Here is a 7290-nt window from a genome sequence, read left to right as displayed (position 1 = left end):
ACTGTACCAAAACCGCATGTATACGCGCTTTCTCCAAAGGCAACCCGCGTGCAGATCCAGAAATGATTACTTCTGCCTTTGCTGTCAGATCCGACCCTTGCCAAGCGTCCCGAACAGATAACCAGCAATACCAGATCCTCTCACTGCGTCAGACACCCACAACCATATCTTTGCCTAGTGATCTTCTCCTTATATAGCCTTAGGCCTTGTTCAATACCAAGAGCCAAAACCATAGAAACACAATACCATCAACTTCAAAACTAGGGATCGACACGCCCGTCGAGACACAATGGTCCGAAACCATAGGCACAACTTCCAAGGACTAACCGCCATGGACCAAAGTTACTTTTCCACATACACGCGCTTTTTCTGAAGCCAACCTGCGTGTACACGCGACTTGGTCTTAACAAACCTGCGTGTATGAACTTCCTTGGCAAGCTGTACTAGGATCTGTCTTCTGATTAAGTTGCCATCACCTGTACCAACTTCTGAGCATCTGTACCAACCTCTGAGTGAGTTGCCATCAAGGACAACACTTGAATCATAATGCCAACAATCTCCCCCTTTGGACTTGATGGCAACCACCACACCAAGTCACTCTCCCCCTTTGACATCAAGGGCAAAGGGTGGACCAAGATATTCTCTTCTTTGGTATACCTTCTGCTGTCCATACTCCCCCTAAGTACCTGCTGAAATCTCCAAATGTGCTCCCCCTTTGTGTATGCCAGAGTGTACCAATCTATCCATCCTGCTCTTGCTGAATTGTGCTGTTCATGCTCCCCTTGACTGTAGGCAAGATATGCAAGAGATGTTCTTCAAGAAGAACAAAGACTTATACATCATAGAAGACCTTCCTATCACCAAAAGACTCAACATACATTCATCACCCAACCTAGTGGGGATATACCAATATTGACTCATCCACCTAACCATGTGAAGATACATGATAATACATGAACATTTCATCATTCATCCCAGGCATAGTGGGGAAACCAACATAGGCCGTTACATGACCTTGACATCATAAAAGAGATACATGACATAGTGATGAAATATCTAGACCAAGACTTATGAAAGCCACCAACAGCATCATGATCTGTACCATAAGCATCAGCCTGCAATACCATTCCTAAACAGTAAGATGTATCATTTAGCTTCATAGACTTTATCAACAACTTCTAACCATAATGCCAACAATGCATTATTTGAAGAATATTCTCCCCCTGAGTGTGAGCCAACCATGTCTGAACCATTTCCTGAGTCCGTTCTGCTCCCCCTGAGCCTGAGCCAACCATGACTGAACCTGGGTCTGTTCTGCTGCCCTTTTTCCATATACGCGACTTTGCAGCCTGTAACTCGCGTATATACGCGACTTGTCTTCATTATATCAGCGTATGCAGGATGGAATACTGAATTTCATCACTTTCAGATTCCCCTGTGTCTGTTATGTCAGCTGACTGAGTTATCCCACACCTTTCTGTCTCTGTCTTCTTCAATTCCTGCAACTGTGATGATGTATGGTCCCCTTGTCTTGAATTTTGAAATCTTCTCCTGCATTCCCTTGCTTTATGCCCATAGTTGTTGCATGTATAACACCTTATATTTTTCATGTTCCTTATATCACAATCAATTGCTTTGTGTCCATATGCATTGTAGGCAAAGCAATACCCTCTGAAATACCTGGGATGCGATGATCTTTCTTGAACCATTCTACTTCTGCATCTGGCTGCAACATGTCCAAGATTATGACATACATAACATTCAACATTATTCAGTGGAGGAAATAATCGTCTATCACGTCCATAGTTAGGAGTAAAGGATCTTCCTTGAGAAATTTCTTTCCTTGGTTGTTCCTTGAGCATTTCAGATTTCTCATTAGAGTTTCTTGCTTCACCTTGTGAACTAGATTCACCTTCAACATATTCATGAAAACCAAGACCAGTCTTGATAGCAGGAGATCTTTGACTATTAAGAATATCATCCAAGACTTTAGAACTATCTTGAAATCGTAAGAGCTTATCCTTTTCTTCTAGTTTACCTTTCAAGATATTTACCTCAACCTGATGTTGTTCTTCCTTTTTCAGATACTGCTTCCTTAGGTTTTCTTCAGCTTTTCTCCCTTCTTCCACTTGTCGCTTTAGTTTGATCACTTCATGTTCTTGATCTTCAAGATCTTCTTTTAGAGAGAGAATCTTTGATTCAAGTCTCTGAATAGTTGTGCTCTGATCTTTTGCTATATCCTGCAATCTCTCCCTTACCCTGGTTTCTGTCTCCAATTGTTCTTTTAATTTGGCAACTTCTTCAGTTTCTGCATTCTTCTCTTCATGTGCCATGAGACTTTTAATATCCTCGCTATTATTGGATGAAGCATTCTTCTTCTTATGTGCCATGAGACTTCTAATATCTTCACTATCATTTAATGAACTCTTAATATGGGTATAATAGCTTCTACCATCTTCTTCATATATCTTTCCTTTGTTATGAGGACATCTAGCAGCATAGTGACCAACTCTACCACATAGAAAACATTTGAAAGGTAGCTTATCTTTGAACCGTCCAGTTCCCCGTTCAAGATTCTTGACAAAATTTACCTCATCTTCTTCCTCTGACACTTCGAATGCGGCCTCTGGTGGTACCTCTTGTCGCATTTCAAAAGCAGTTAAGATCCCGTGAAGCTGTGACATGGTAATTTTCCGCACATTCTCCTTTTCTTCTATGGCAGATACTTTAGAATCAAATTTAGTAGACAGAGATCTCAAAATCTTTTGAACTAAGACAACTTCCTCAAATTCTTCACCCAGATCCCTCATACAATTCACAATCTCATCCATACGCAGGAAATAATTAGCTACGCTTTCATTACTTCGCATCTTAAGAGTTTCATACCGGATTCTGAGAGTTTGAAGCTTTGCTATTTTTACCTAATCATCTCCTTCGTAGCTTGTAACGATTTTGTCCCATATTTCCTTAGCTGATTTGAGATGCATGATCTTCATAAATTCTGATTGAGTCAAAGTACTCAATAGGACAGTAACTACTTTGGCATTGAGCTCATATTGCTTTTTCTCTGCTGGATCTGTAGGAGTTGCTGATGGGAATTTGTATCCTCCTTCTACGATTCCCCAAACTTCTGCTCCAAGCGACTGTAGATATGCAGTGGTTCTTATCTTCCAGTGAGTAAAATTGTTCCCGTCAAAGACTGGTGGCCTGATGTGTGCCTCTCTTTCTGGATTAGCCATTTGATGGATCTTTTCCTTCAAGCGATCAAGCTTTCTCTGAAGGACCTGCTCTGATACCAATTGTTGGAAATAATACTGAGAGGGGGGGGGTGAATCAATATTATCAGATCAGATAAAACTTTTCAATTTCATACTCAGAAACATATACGCGACTTCAGATAAGTGAACCCGCGTGTACACGCGACTGTGTCTAATGCAACTAGCGTATACCCAGAGATCTTATAATTCAGTTAGCTTAATCTTCAGTAAATGCATCAGAACATTATTAAGCAATTTAACAGTAAACAGGTGCAGTATAACAGAACAGAACATCACACAAGAGCCACACACATGAACACCATGATATAAGGTGGAAACCCAATGTGGGTGAAAACCACCTGCTGCAATTCGTCTCTTTCTTCTTTAATGAGAAACTTCTTTTACAATATACTGGTGCAGTCCTTTACCAGTATGCAGGCTACAACCTGCAGAGGGCTACAACCCTCTCTCTCATTTTCCAACTACTTCTGGAAGGGAGCTACAACCCCCTCAGCTCTTGTACTAGCTGATCCATTTGCTAGTACGTAGGTGCTGACCCTACAACCTTCAGGGACCACGTTTCATCAATTTTCAGACTGGATCCAAGAGTACAAAGCAAACATTACTGCAATACAATCATCAACTTATACTTGCATCATAATTCATTAAACAACCCAATACCGAATCACTGAAACCCTGTCATCAAGAACACAGAACCCAAACCAGAATCTAGAACTCTGCAACAACCACCAGAATCAGCAGCAACCTGAAATATCAACCCTTATCATGCATACGCTACTTCACTGTACCAAAACCGCGTGTATACGCGCTTTCTCCAAAGGCAACCCGCGTGCAGATCTAGAAATGATTACTTCTGCCTTTGCTGTCAGATCCGACCCTTGCCAAGCGTCCCGAACAGATAACCAGCAATACCAGATCCTCTCACTGCGTCAGACACCCACAACCATATCTTTGCCTAGTGATCTTCTCCTTATATAGCCTTAGGCCTTGTTCAATACCAAGAGCCAAAACCATAGAAACACAATACCATCAACTTCAAAACTAGGGATCGACACGCCCGTCGAGACACAATGGTCCGAAACCATAGGCACAACTTCCAAGGACTAACCGCCATGGACCAAAGTTACTTTTCCACATACACGCGCTTTTTCTGAAGCCAACCTGCGTGTACACGCGACTTGGTCTTAACAAACCTGCGTGTATGAACTTCCTTGGCAAGCTGTACTAGGATCTGTCTTCTGATTAAGTTGCCATCACCTGTACCAACTTCTGAGCATCTGTACCAACCTCTGAGTGAGTTGCCATCAAGGACAACACTTGAATCATAATGCCAACATAGAAAAACATTTGGGATGAGTTAAAAGGGTATCGGGGAGGGTTTTTCAATGGGGCCCGATACATTTTAACTTTTAAAACTTAGGATAAGGGTGTTTTAGTGGGTTTACAAGGGAAGATGAGATGAAATAAGGTAAAAGCTAAAATGAAGGGGAAGGGATATTTTTACAAGGGGAAATGAAGAGGGAAGGGATATTTTTACTAGGGGAAATGAAGAGGGAAGGGTCCTTTGGAATCAAGAATGGGAAAGATATTAGGGAATGAAAAGTAATGAAGGGGTAATGAAGGGAAATTAATAAATTAGATTGTAGGGGTTTAGTGAAATGAGGGGAAATTAGTGAATGAACTTTAGTATTCAGGCCTAAAATTATATAGAACTTTTTAGGGTAAATACCCAAAGTAATATATGACTTTTGTGAATGTCCTTTTTCTTTGATAATTCCTCCCGCACATGAAACATAGGATTAAGCATGATGAAGGTGCATTTGAGCTAGCAACCTTCTGAATTCCAAAACCTCTTTTACCTACCCTTTATTTACCCTAGCATTTTCTCTTGATTTATTGGGTGCATTTGAGCTTGCTGACCCTTTATTTATTTTTCTTTGATAAGAAAACTATCTAATTCTAATCTTATAACTTCCAATGGCTCAAATTAAACTGATGAGCTCATTATTATTCTCTACCAACGAGTGAATTGTTTCCCCTTATATGTGACAAGCTCCTAGTTCAAACTATATTTCCATAACTTGACGAAGAAGGAAAAAACATATTGGAGCTTGAAGCAATCATAGAAATAAGAATCTGACAACTACAAAATCGAACAATTTTGGAGTATCCCATTAAGTGGAAGAACTTACTCGATGAAGATTCCATATGGGAGGATGTGTATTTTATACAAAAGTATCCATAACTACTCAAGCAATGAGGACACCACTCTTTTGAAGGAGAGTGGCATGTTAGGTCCCTATAATACTAATGTAGCCCCCATATTGTTATTGTTGTGCCCCATAGAAGCCTACTATTGTTATTGTTGTGACCTCACATTATTATTATTATGTAGGCCCTAATTATATTTTGATCCTTTAGACTCCTATATATACCAAGGAGGTCTTGTCATTTGAATCATCTAAGAATTATTCATTTATGTGATGGAAAAGGAGGTTTCCCCCTCGAAGTGGCTTATTATCAACTCGTTGATCTATATTTTCTTATGTTTCTTTGTTATTTTGATTTGAATATACAACAATGGATTTTGTGTTAAGTGGCATACTATGTTGATCTTGTGCTTGAAATTATAGAGTATTGTTAGCCATGTTAGGCTTGCACAGGTATCGGTTAGTAGGCATGCTAATAGTCTTATTATTGACAATAGGGATGTCTATAATGCCATGAATGATTTGTCCAGGGATAAGGGCTTTATCCCTATGGAACTATGGTGTTTTTTCCAACAATAGGTATCAAAGGAAGGCTTGTGAAAATTCCCTAGATCCTTTAAGTTCCTAAGTTAGAAGACTAAAAAGGACAATATTGTTTGTAGGTTAAGGATTTTATATTAAAGATAACCACTGTGATTACCTTAAGGTAGGTTTATCATTAATTAATAGATTAAAGATTAATATCATGTCGTGCCTCATCTCCCCCTGATAACCCCTTGGACTGGGCACAATAGACAGAAAGCGTGATGGTAAGGACTAACAAAAGAGGATGGGGAAATTTACATTACACAATTTGTTTAATGCCAGGCTTCAATTGAGTACTTTTTAGACTTGGGTGCGGTTAATATATAACATGATAGAAGTATCTTCTGCCTATAAATGGGAGAGAACGAAATTGCAAGAATGGGGCACCCAATCCTGTGGGACCCTAAATCTAATTGAGGTGTTTGACATCACATGAGGAGTCTAGAGGATGTTGACTAGATGGCATGGAAAGACTACTAACGTGGCACACTATCAACATGACACATGTCAATAAAGGGCAATCATCTTGGAGGGCCAAATGGATGGAGTTGAACTATTTTGGTCCTAATTGCTCTCTAAAGTTTTGTTGGTTGACTACATGACCATTGGCTTGTGGATGATAAGGAGAAGATCCTCTAACATATCAATATCTACAAAGCCATTAGGAGTGGTTTCTTCCAAGTAGGTGGGTGCCTGTAGCTTATTGAGGGTTGGTGCCTCCAATAGATGAGTGTCTATGGGTAGTTGTGGAAGTGGTGGCTTCCATTAGGTTGTGGCTTGGAGTGAGTGGGTGCTCGCATATCACAAGTTTGTTCTTGTACAATGGTGGGTTCCAGTGGATTATGAAAATAAGGTTTTACATAATAATAAGAAGAAGACAAAGTGTACAATGGTTTTTCTCCTAGAATGGTTTCCACATAATATCGTGTGTCCTCATGCATTTTATGATGTTCTAGTTGCTTCTATTATGGTTTATTTGTATATGCATTATCTGCTTCTCATGTATTTGTCTAGATCTTCTATTATATATTATGGTTATCATTAAATATTTTGTTAGTTGTTGAAATAAAAGAGTAAAAAGTGGTAATTGATGACCCATTAGTATAATACTGATTCACCGCCCCTCTCATTATTGTCAAGCTCCCAACAACTTCATTCAAGAAGTAGGCTAGATGATGGAAAGAACTCATCAAGGCATATGTGGAAATCTTTGAGGA

The sequence above is a fragment of the Pinus tabuliformis genome, chromosome 1_2 (assembly GCF_031772625.1).
Source record: "Pinus tabuliformis cultivar Carrire ecotype Pingquan chromosome 1_2, CPIR1, whole genome shotgun sequence".
Taxonomy (NCBI): Eukaryota; Viridiplantae; Streptophyta; class Pinopsida; order Pinales; family Pinaceae; genus Pinus; species Pinus tabuliformis.
This window is presented reverse-complemented; position numbering follows the sequence as displayed.